The sequence below is a fragment of the Silene latifolia genome, unplaced genomic scaffold, assembly GCF_048544455.1.
Source record: "Silene latifolia isolate original U9 population unplaced genomic scaffold, ASM4854445v1 scaffold_112, whole genome shotgun sequence".
NCBI lineage: Eukaryota > Viridiplantae > Streptophyta > Magnoliopsida > Caryophyllales > Caryophyllaceae > Silene > Silene latifolia.
Window position 1 is genome coordinate 988180 of NW_027413126.1, and position 12473 is coordinate 1000652.

The following is a 12473-nucleotide window of genomic DNA, read 5'->3' on the forward strand; positions in this document are numbered from 1 at the left end:
ATTAATTAATAGTTTTATTTTATTTTATTAATTAGTGTATAATAGGAATAGCTATGTAATTCAATTGTAATAGTTATTTTACCGGCGTTTCCAAAAGATGGATTACAACGAGACGGAGTCTATTTTTGGAAGGTGTTCCAAATCCCACAAGGAAGAGCCACTTATGGAATGAAGAGGCAAGGGACCAAGGAGTTTGTTTCCGAAATGTAATAGACTAGTTTTTATTAACTAGGTGGCCATACTAGGATTTATTCATATGCTTACATGTTTGCTTGTTTTATTTTCGCGCATGCCAAAATCGTCATTCACATGCATTTTATTTTTCGCGATTGTCAATTCACGTCATTTACATTCACCGAATTAATTCACTTATAAGGAATTTATGACTAAATTGACAAGATCTCTCACATATCTAAAATTGAGATTAGCCTTACGAATTAGTAACACCTATGAATCTCTTGTTCATTAGAGCCATGCTCGCCCAAGCGGGGTGTTCTCTTTTTACCTTGAGTAAGTAGGGTGGTAAGCGGTTTTCACACGCCAAAATTGGTTGGACTCAACGGGATATAAGACGGTCTTGTGTTCCGGGCCTAGTAGATGGATTTAAGGAAATTCGTCGACCAAGAGTTCTAGAGGTAGAATTAGTCAACGTGACTTACCGAATTTACACAATTATGGGATGTTTCGCCCAAGCGATGCTCATTTTTGTTTAATATTTGGGTCTTGGAATCATTTATATAATTTAGTGGGAGATCATTATATAAATGCTATAACTTGTTGAACATGTTTTTCACAAGTTTTTTTAAAACATTGAATGTTATTTTTCCTATTTTTCGTTCATTCTCATAAATGTGTGACATCGCGCACTTCATCCTCCTTTCTCTATTTATTGTTATACTCGTTTCGTTCTTTCATAGGAAGCGGTTTCTTTGAAGGAATTAATGATTGGTAATATGATTTACAAATTCACCTACATGAGCTTACAACGATTTTTGCGATTATTATACAACTTAACATCCATACATATTTACAAGGGGTTTTCATGTTGCAAACTCTTATTACGAGTTTAAAAAGGGAGTCACATTTTATCAAGAGAGTCTTGATTTCGGAAGTGACACCTCCGTCATGAAGATGACATATTAGTTTTTAATTACTCAAGAATAATTTAAATGTTTGCGAAAAGAGTTTTCAAAAACACTTATAATACTCCAATATGATACCGTCAAATGGCTCACTTCGAGAAAGGCCAAATCGATTGTTTATGCGCTAAAGAGTTTTAGGCATAAGATGACAATTGAACGGTTAGGTAGTCCAATTTCGCAAGAAGTTGAGATTTGCCACATGTTGCACTCACTTTATAGTAATTCACTCTTACTAAGTGTATAAAATATCACAAATGACATGAAGAGAGGTCTTCATAAGATTCATTTTTGCTTGATTGAAGCAAAGAGGAATGTGAAAGTGAGTGGGAGTTAAGAAGTATCAACCCTAGATGTATGCGATAGAACAAAAGTTGAAAGATACATCTACTCAATGGATAGGCTAGTTCCACTATCTTGGTATGAGATATCAAGTATGTGTCATTTCTTTGTAAAGAAGTTTACATGAATTGATAAAACGTAAGGCGTCTAGCATATGACATTTTTGTATCGAAATGGTGCTAGAGTAGCAATGATTTCGATAGGGACAAATGTACCTAAATTTGGTTTTGAAAGAATGTAATCATCTATGTTTATACATAGAAGGCATCACGCATGTGATTTAAAACAAAATGTTGTACCTACTCCTATGATAACTTGGTGGTTGGTTTAGACCACTTAAGTTAGAGGAATTTTACATTATTCACGAAAACTAGATATTATAGTATCTTGTAGATTTTAAAGTCTCTCATTCCGTGAACCCATATTGATCAAACCTCAAGTAAATTCGTTTCAAACAAGTAAACGAAAAGCACATTGAACAACCATTTGATTGTAAACCTTATGGTATGTGTGCATGTATTATGTTTTCTTTTGTAGAAAAGAAACACAAATAGTGAGGTGATTGACCATATACATACGAATGTGTAAGGCCGATAGTTGGTAATATACATACTTGGTTACTTTTACCGTATTGTTAAGTAGATATGAAAACCTCGTATCTATTTAATAAGACATAAAAGTGATTTTTGAAACGTGGAATATTTTCAAAATGAAGTAGTAAACCAATAGCACGTCAAGATCAAGATGTTGATCGGAAGTTTCAAAGTAATGACTTTGAAGATCAAATGGGTAATATCAAGTAATGACCTTGATAATCACTAAGAATATTGTGAACCAGTTCACATAAAACCTTCTTCTTGGGACACCATAGAGTATGGTGTAGTCAAGTATATAAACCGAACTTTATGAGATATAGTTTGAGGTTTTTCTCAATTTTGTAAGCTATTTTCTCACTAAAAGTTTAAAACCCAACTATGATAGCCTTAATGACTCCATATGAGATATGGATAGAGGGAGTCCTTAACTTGTCTTTTTATACATTTGGGATCATAATGTTTATGTTCAGAACCAATTTGTGTATCTTTGAGGGTTATCCAAAATTAAACCATATGGTTTTTACTCCTCCAAAACGAGAACAAAGAGTTTGTGGCTCATAATACTGTCTTTCCAGAAAGATTTTCATTTTCTGGAAGACAGAGTGGGAGAAATTTTGAACTTGCGGAAGTCCAAGACCTACAAACTGAGTACAATGCAAGAAGACGTTATTTATTGAGGCTCAGTGGTGAGTACAATGCAAGAAAACGTTTTTTATTGTGGCTCAGTGGTTATAAGAAGATAATTTTGAGATAATATTGCGTTACTTTTTAAAAGTGACGAATCATAAACCCTCATCAAAGGCTTTTCTATAGTATGAGATGGTGTGTCACCATGCAATTCGAATTGATCTCCTTGCACATGATGCTTTAAGGAAGGAAACACGAGATGTTTTCGAGACTTGATTTAAGGTGAATACTTTGGTTGGTTACCTTGATCTTGTCGTAGAGGTTACATAAGATGTTTAAAATTTGGGCTTGTTATAGAGAGTTTATGACAACCCAAATGCCTTTATCAATTCGTATGTTCTTAGCAATATAGCTTCTCATGAGGATGAGATTCGGCAAATAAATAATGAAACTTTCTCCTTGGGAGAAGTTTTGTTGATGTTGTCAATGCTAAGAAGCCTAGCATGCTTGAAAGATCCCTTTTGTGATCTATATACATCAAAGAGTTGGAACTCTGGGTTCAATCATGTAGTCTATCAAAATGGAATTACTCGAGTGTCGAGGTAACATGATGATACATGGAGCTTAGTGGGAGCTAAAGTGAGTTTCTTAGTCTAAATATGTGCTTGACATATTAGTGACTATAAATGTAGCTAAGGTGATGTTTCTTAGTCTTAATATGTGTTTGACATATTTGTGACTTGAAATATTCTCGGGTGAATATTTGAGAGTAGCATGGCGCATCATAAATATCCGGATCTAATGAGATAGATCTCCATGGATATTAGCATTATAGTCAAGAGACTTATGTGATAAGATTCTTGACTCGTTCAAGTTGTTGAACAATTAATATGATCTCTTGTGCATCCGCTGCAGGATCTATTAAATATGCTAAAAGCTTCTCTCGTCGGGACTTATCATGTTGAGAATATGAGAAGTCACTACCAATCATTTCCTAGTGAGTGTCACTAGATGATTATCAAGAGCATTCTTGAGTACTTGAGAAGCACCGAGGATTTACTCTTGTTTGGAGGAATTTATAAATTTTGTGTAAAAGGATTACACGGAAATATTCCTATGCTTATAAGATGTTATGGGCCTCGTTAAGGAATGGTTAGCATGTAAGAGTGTTATGTGCATAAAGAATAATATGTATAAGAAGTTATACATATATGTATAAGAAGTTATACACGTATAAAGAAGATATGTATGAGGAGTCATACATAAAAGATGTCATATGAAGAATGTGTATGTATAAGTGTTATACGTACAAATCATGAACGAAAAGCTAAGTACATTACAGCATCCGATGTTGTAAAAGAGATAGTTGATAACCGGAATTTAATGGAACTAGAGTAGTTCCGTTAGGCGAATATCGTCTCCCGATAGACTGTGAAACAGTGGGAGTGTTTGACTGGCTTTAGAACCAAAGTCTAAAAACTTGTTTAGACATGTACTTAGAAAGGCTCTATGTGATGAAAAGATTGCATAGAACAAAGGAAAATTGCAATGAAAATTAGAGTGATGCAACTCTTGCTAATACTCTAACCGAAGCCATTGGCATAAGGTTGACATGATGGTTATGTCATCTCAATGTGATTGAGCAGTATACCTTAATTGCTGAAGATCGTTATGTAAATATTGGATAGAGTATTGATATTTACATAAGTGATGATCGCATTCATTGTTAAAGTTTCTTTAAGAACTCAATTATTCAGTTTGACTGAAAACATTGAATACCTTGTTTATCTGAATAAGTTGTGGAGACAATGTTGAACAATATTCAAGTAAAGAAGATGAACATTGTATTTTGTCCCTAGTCACTTGATGAGGTGACGTCTCGGAGTGACTAGATTGTAAGTCGATTGATGGTTGTTCAACACCATCAGGTCATATGTGATGACTAGTCGATTACATAGGCAGAGTGTGTGACACTTTGCCGGACAATGACCATTTAGAAAGTCCCTAAGTTCTATTACAGACGTCTGGTCGTGGCGGGGATCTCTAAGATGTTTTAATGAGTCGATTCTTTTGACTAGAAGCTATTATCTGAGCAGGTGCAGTTTCCGAGTGACTTTGGTTTTTGTCCTAGGTCGTGCCGTGAAAGGAGGCCAAAAGGGCATTTACTAGGTCATGGTGAGCTGTATTGTGCAATAGGATAGATAGGGCATACAGGAATTGTCCACCCACGTTGGGTAACTATATCTCAAGGCCACTAGAGGAGTTAATGACTACAAATGCGTGGCCACGCTCGGAAGTAATCTGTGAGAGATTTTTCCGGTCAGGTAGTCACACTCCTGATCGAGAAAACCACTCGCGATATGTTCATGTGCAAGTGCGACCTGAAAGACACCTTGCATTGAGTGGGAGATTAAAACGGACAAAGAATTGGTAGCGCACACCTTGTGTCGGACAAGTGGGAGATTGTTGGAGTTAGTGTCCTCCACAATAGTGCGTTAACATAATAAATCTCATTAATGGAATATCATCAGATATTTAATTATTTGATCCTCGTCAGTTGATTAACGTAAATCGATAACGATTGGCTGACTAGAGTTTGACGTTATTGTCGTGAGACGGCGGTGATCAACTGACCCCTTTCGGTCACACCTAAAGGAACGAACCCCAATTGATAACTAATTAATTGTATGAGATACAATTTGTTTAGTCCCTTGATTTATAGACTAAGAGGTTAGTCGATTATTTTTAGTGAGATTTCGAGTTGCGAACTCGAGGAGCGGTAGTTATTATTTAATTATGCGATAATTAAATAATAAGTTTTGGGAAACGGGTTTTAGTTAATTAACTGTTAATTTATTAAAATTGTACTAATTGATTAATGTGATTAATATTAGTACGTAAATAATATGTGTAGTGGTACACGTATATTTACGGAGTGAATTGGACGAATTAATTATGGAAGTATTTAAACATGATACGATGTTTAAAATGATAATTACACGGATTTGTGCGACAAATATAAAAACCAACATGGACCCGTATATGGTCAAGTGGACCGTGTAAAATAAGTGTAGTGGATGATTACTCACATAATTATTTTACCTTATTTTGTATACAACCATAATATATATCTTATACTAGATTTTGCATGTGATGTAAGATAAAATTATAAGACAAAAATTGTCCACTTGAGCACTCCACCCACCCGCCACTTTTGCCCCATATACTCCATCATTTGTTCACATTTTTACACTACCTCACTTCTTTACACTACCATTTTGCATGTGAACTATTCTCCTCCATCTCTCTAAAAATAATAATCATCTCTAATAAGTTGTTAGTATACAAAATAATATTACTAAGATTAGTTAGTAATATTTCTAATAATAATCAAGGGTACAATATTAATAAGTTCTAGTTCTATACTTATTAATATTTTTGGGTTAGTTCTTGGGTGCAACTTGAAGGAAACTTTCTTTTTGAAGGTTTTTCAAGGAGGATCATCCATATCATTTTAGCTCAAGAACAAACTAGTAAGGAGAACTAGTTTGTGCCCATTTTACCATATATTCAATGTAAGGAAATTGTTTTTCCTTATACCTTCTTTTTATGCTTTCATATTAGCATGCATGTTACATAGATCACCTAAATAACAATTTATGAGATAAATTAATTTTATTAGAGAGTCTAATATGGATCTATGATCTTTCAGAAGCGAGATATAATAGTGCTTAATTATCTTGGCAAAATCTACCCAGCCTCTTTATCGTTCCCCATGTTCTTGAGGGTCTCAGTGAGCGCGTCTTGGTGCTCAAGCATTTGGCAATATCCTCAATGCTCATCTATTGAGCCTTAGCATACGCGGCTGAGCTCTTTGGCAGCATATCTTTGAGCTATAAAGGGAGAGAAACGTAAGCACATAGCCTACGGCTCAAAGTAAATATGACCCGCACAAAGATAAACTCGATCGTGTAACCACACATACTCGATCGAGTAGGAGTCACTCGATCGAGTAACCTACACACTTGATCGAGTACCCCAACTCCAGAAGTTGTCCAGAACTGACATAAAACATACTCGATCGAGTCGCTTACGTACTCGGTCGAGTAGAAGACACTGGATCGAGTACTCCCCTTACTCGATCGAGTAACACGACTCCAGTAGCTACTGCCTAACATGTAAACATACCCACTCGATTGAGCCACACCTACTCGATCGAGTCCACCCTACTTGGTCGAGTCATGCTCACGAACTATACTACCGGCATGCTTTTATTCTATAACTTTACGTAAAAACAATAACATAATTATACAACATCAAATCCCTTATTCACATGTTACTAGTATAACAACATTATAAAATCCACTTCCGTCACATAAACATGCTATTAATCACGAAATTCATACTCTTATGCAACATTTACTTCACTTTTTCAACCAATTCAGCCATTTCAACTACACACTTCATCTAACATATGCATATGAAACAGCAATAAACAAGTAACGATCCCATGACGCCCCATAGTGACCGGTTCAAAGTTGTAAGGAAAAGTTCGTGACTTTAGGACATCTCCCAAGCCTTTGCATTAGCTCCTAAAAACTCCTACCCGGGTTCATTTTAATTTGACTCTCTACATTCATTAGGTTCATTGGTTATAAGTTCCAAAATCATCGCTCTAATACCACTTTGTAACACCCCCATACACCAAGGTGCCTTACCAAGACCACCCTAGCACATGGGGATGCTACTATCTCGGTTACCCGAGGTATAATAATCAAAGAACACCTTAAAGATACGTATATTAAGGATAAAAGTTTAATGTGCGTACATAAAGCATATAAATGCAATGCAAAAACTTAAATGCATTAAGATAAATGAATACAAGTTAACAGGTTAGTATGTTTACAAATGTTGGTTTAGGGAGGACTCCACCAAACTCTCCTCCAATTTAAAGCTTATCAAGGGGATAGGGCAAGGATGTTTTTGATGTTACTCAACACCCCATAGAAGTAGTCAAAGGCTTGTTCGCATTCATGGTAGAAATCTTGAGTAGACTTCGGTACATCGTAGCTCTCATTCATGTAGAAGACCATGTCAATGTTGTCATGAAAAGGAACTTCATTGCCTTAGTTTAGGGTCATCGCATTGCCAACATAAGGATTGATCAATCCTTCGAATTCGTCATCCCATAAACCACTAACTTCTTTTTCCTCTCCTTCTTTGTTGCATGGACTATGACTAGGAATAGTCACTTCTTATTTCATGTCACCTTGGCCATCAACGCCTTCATTGTTGCTTGTCATGTGAAATGAGCTTTTCAAGCTCTCCTCCGTGGTCTTGTCATCGAAAATTCCTAGCTCACCAAATAAAAATATCTCAATGTCATTAACTTCATTCTTCTAATTTTTTAACTTTTTAACACTTCTTTGTCCTTCCTACTAGGAATTTCTTCCTTGATAGGATCCTTAGATGGAGATTCCAGCTTCTTCTTGTCACATTTCCCACTATAGTGATAAACCATAAAGCATGGCTCATTCAAATTTGGAGCTCTCACTGTCTTATTAAGGTTGAAGGTTATCTTCTTATCACCAACTTCAAGGGGTTAACATCCCATGCTTGACATCAATTACCGCTCCGAAAGTGTGTAGAAATGGCCTTCCCAAAATTATTGGTATGTTAGAATCTTCTTCCATATCCAAAATTATAAAGTCCACCTGTAACACCCCGTAATTTCGGACCGTTATTATATTGCGAAAGTAATTTATTAATCAAGTTGAATTTAAAATTTATGTGTTTGAAGTAATAATAATTCAATGAAATGTAATTCTATTATATTTTGAAGTAAATTATTTAATTTGATAGTTTCGAAATGTTTAAAAATAGTTTAAACCATGTAAAAACTTTTTATATCGAAATAAGGGCATATCGGGAAAAATGGCGATTCGTTTGAAAATTGGGCAAACGATTTTGGAAATGGGTCATATGAGTACTCAATCTTCTTGTAATCTCGTGTTTAAGAATTTTGGCAATGTCGGAATTTGCGTTTGACAAACGGTTTTAATTATTGTCGAAACGAGCTAAAACCGACTAATAAAATCCCGCCAAATTCCCGCTCTTCCTCCCCTTCTCACGCCACACCTCCCCTTCCTCCTTCCCATTTCTTCCTAAGACTTCTTTTGTCCTTCTTTTGTGCTCTTGACCGAATTCCTCAAAAAAAAAAAAAAAATAATAATCTTACAATCGTAATTTCATCATAATTTCTTCGTTTCTAGTCCGATTTTCGCAAAATTTATATTTTCGGAATACTCTCTTCAAGATCTACATCCTAGTATGTTTTAATTTCAGTTTTAATTATGTTGATTTTGGCTGATTTTGGGCATAATTTCGGTTTTGATAATTATTATTGTGTTTTTGTTGTTTTTAATAGGTGAAGATTATGAGGATGATATAGGGGACTCCTATATAGTAGAGGATGATGGGTAGCTACTGTTTTTAGGGTTTTCTCAAGGGTTATTTTGCCTTTTTCTAGCTTAAGGTAACATATTTCGAGTTACTCGACGAATAAATGTCACATTCTTTGCTTTTTGTATGATTTTTGTGAATGTTATATTTAGTATAAGTAACAAATGGGTAATCTTTTGAAATGAATCATATTAGTAGTAAATATAATGTTGATGGTAAAATTATGTTTATATTGGTAGTTGCACATGTTAGGATAGGTTATGATATGAAATTGTAAAGAATAGGCTTAAAATGAATTTTATAGCGATAATTGCAATGTTTGGTGATTAAGCCGAAAACTGAGCCTTGGTCCCTTTGATCGAATCGATGTCGTCAAGCTGTGTGATTGGTCACCGCGATTTAACCGTGCACTGTCGCGCAGGATGGGGTTGCGGGTAAAAATTCGGTTGGATGTAAATTATTGTGAAAAATGGATAATTGGCCTTATTCTTGTTTTAGGCCATTTATTATGTTTTTATTTCACATATGTTGTTGGTTGATTTGAATGGTTTCTTATGTTGTAGAAACGGCCCTAGATTCCCTGGAACCTTTAATATTGTCAAGTTTGGACTCTTTGCCTCTCTTTTGGTTAATTGGGTGTCCTACTTGTCTTGTGTGGTGTAGGCTAAAGTATTATTTGGGACCTAGATTGGTTTTATTTAGGTCCTAGGTGAGTGTTTCGGCCTTCATCATAGATAGGCCATTATAGTCTTTGACGAGTGTATGTTCACTGCTTGATAGCCTCTGTGTTCTTGACTTGGTGGGATTATATCCAAGTTGGGGCATGACCTCGTTACTTATTTTGATAGTAAGTGGTCAGCTTAAGTACTAGCCAACCCTTTGGTGGACTCCTTAGGGTACTCACTTTGTTTTAGAAAAATTGTGAGTCTTGGGTGCGGTGGTGTGTATCCGCATGTCTAGGTCTGCGCAGATTTTAGGCTAGGGTTGTGTTGTGTCTTGGCCATGTTTTGATAGAACCTCTGAGCCAGGATACCGGTTCGATTACCTTCCCTACCTCGTGGTATAGACTCGAGTTACAGAGTGACTATTGACCGTACTAAGAACTTATGCCTGTCTTTGATATATTGTCCTTTCTTGTATGGTGACTTTATGAGTTGTAATAGGTGAGATGCAAGCCGGTTACAATTGATAAAGTTTGGATTACTGCTTGTTATATGTTTCACATGATAGTTTAATTTGGTCAGTTTAGTGTTCATATGTTAGAATACTCGATAGTTAATTGATTTATGATGTTGTTTACATGTTGCATTACATGTTACATTAAATATGACATTTCGTGGCTGGGAGGACTCGAAGTTACTCCCCACTGAATTGTGGCTTTCGTGTTTGTATAAAATGCGATTGATGATTGATGATGATTAGATGGGGTCACAGACGAGCTAGTGAGCAAAAGAACCTTGGACTTAGTTTGGTTATTTTGTAGTAAACCTTTAAACATTTGGTTGTGTTTATATTTTGAAGGGACATATGTCTCCCTCTCTTACTTTGGTTTGTATCACGTTATTCTCGTGACTTTAGTTATGTTATGTAAATTAGTGTGTTAGTATTTGCAGGTTTTGGCACTCTTCATTTGGAAGTGTTTGTGATTGGTTTAGAAAAGTTTTTGAAATTACAGGTTTTATCTAGTTGAACCAATTACAAACATATCCTGTCAGTTTTTCTGTAGAATTTACGTGTTTATTTATCGCTAAAAATGAGGGTGTCACAGTTGGTATCAGAGCTTGTTGCTCCCGACGCACGTTTGTGCACCCCACTTAAAATCACTTGACCTTTAAATAATAAACTTGAGAGATGGGTAGGATGGGTAGATTTAGGATTTTATGTGGTAGTCTGTTTGTGATTGCTATTTGTTAGGTTCTAACCAATGTTCTCTTTTGCAAGATGGCTCTCCAAGAAATGTAGATAATGCAATCTTACAAGCTAGGTTTGTTGATTGTTAGTTATTAATTTTGGTCTTTGTTAAAGATTGGTTATGCCAAATGAAGAATGCTTCCACTTTCTCGATATTTCTTTCCGTATTCAGTGTATCTTACCTTAATCTTCCAATCTCGTTGTTTATTCGTCTTTCAAATTCCTCTTCTCTCGCCTTGGTAACTACTCTTCAATTCTTTCTCCCGATTCATCCTTGGTTCGTTTTCTTCTTATAATAAGAGTCCTTGTGGACACCTTCCTTTTATTCCGCGGGATAGTCCCCTTGTTCCAGAGAACCCGGTTTTGAGGGAATGTATCATTGAAGGGCGTGAACGAGTTGAGAAATTGATTGTTTAAGGTTTGAGTTGTATAAGAGAATATAACTTGGGATCCTTTGGTTAGTCTTGTTAGTTGTGCTTGATATGAGAGTCTAGTGGGTTGAGAAACACCTTGGGATTTATGTCTATTGAGAGCTTGTTCGTTATAGATGATTGAGCATGGGTACTACCTTAGCACATAAGATGGAATGAACCTAAGCTACTTCATTTGAGAGTCTCGATGTTTCTTGTGGAGAATTAAAGGAATGATAGCCCTAATCCTTGTAGGCCTTGAAAGGAATACAATAGGACGTTGACGTTGCTTAATGGATTGGTATCGTACTTTGGAATTAGTTAGTTTATTAAACCTTTCGAGTTGACCAAATCTAGTATAGAGTAGCCCTTGTTGACCTTTTGAAATTTGAGAACACGTGGTTGACCTTATTAATCATATTTGAATTTGGGAATTTTGGTGGAAAGTTGTTTGATGTAGTTCGTGAGTTCAAAGATGCGATTCTAATTTATGGTATCGGAGACTAGAAGTACGAAGTGGTGAGATGATAGAGTAAACAAGTCATGGTACTTGGGGATGACATAGCAAGTGGAGTTCGATGACGAGAATTGTAAAGGAGATACTTTGGGACTTGGATGGTAACAAATGAATTTGTGTGGTGAATTGATTTTGGCTCTTGGAACCAATTGAGTTGAGGAAAACCTACCAATGTGGAGTCCTTGTTAGTCCTACGATTTGGTAGACTATTGAGTCTTTGTTGAGCACCTTAGTGATGTAACCTTATCATAGCGATCATAAGCTTTGAGGAGTGTTTGGTTAAGCGGTAACCCTTTCTTTATGCCGCTTCTGTTCTCCTTTCCTTCTCTTTAACGTTCGTTGAACCTTGTTCTTATGCCAAAGTTTACGTATCTTCTTCTTGCCTGAGATATCTTCGTAACTCGAATACCTCTTATTTTTGTCAACCGTTATCTTTACGGTCCGACTCCTTATTTCCTAACAGGTCATT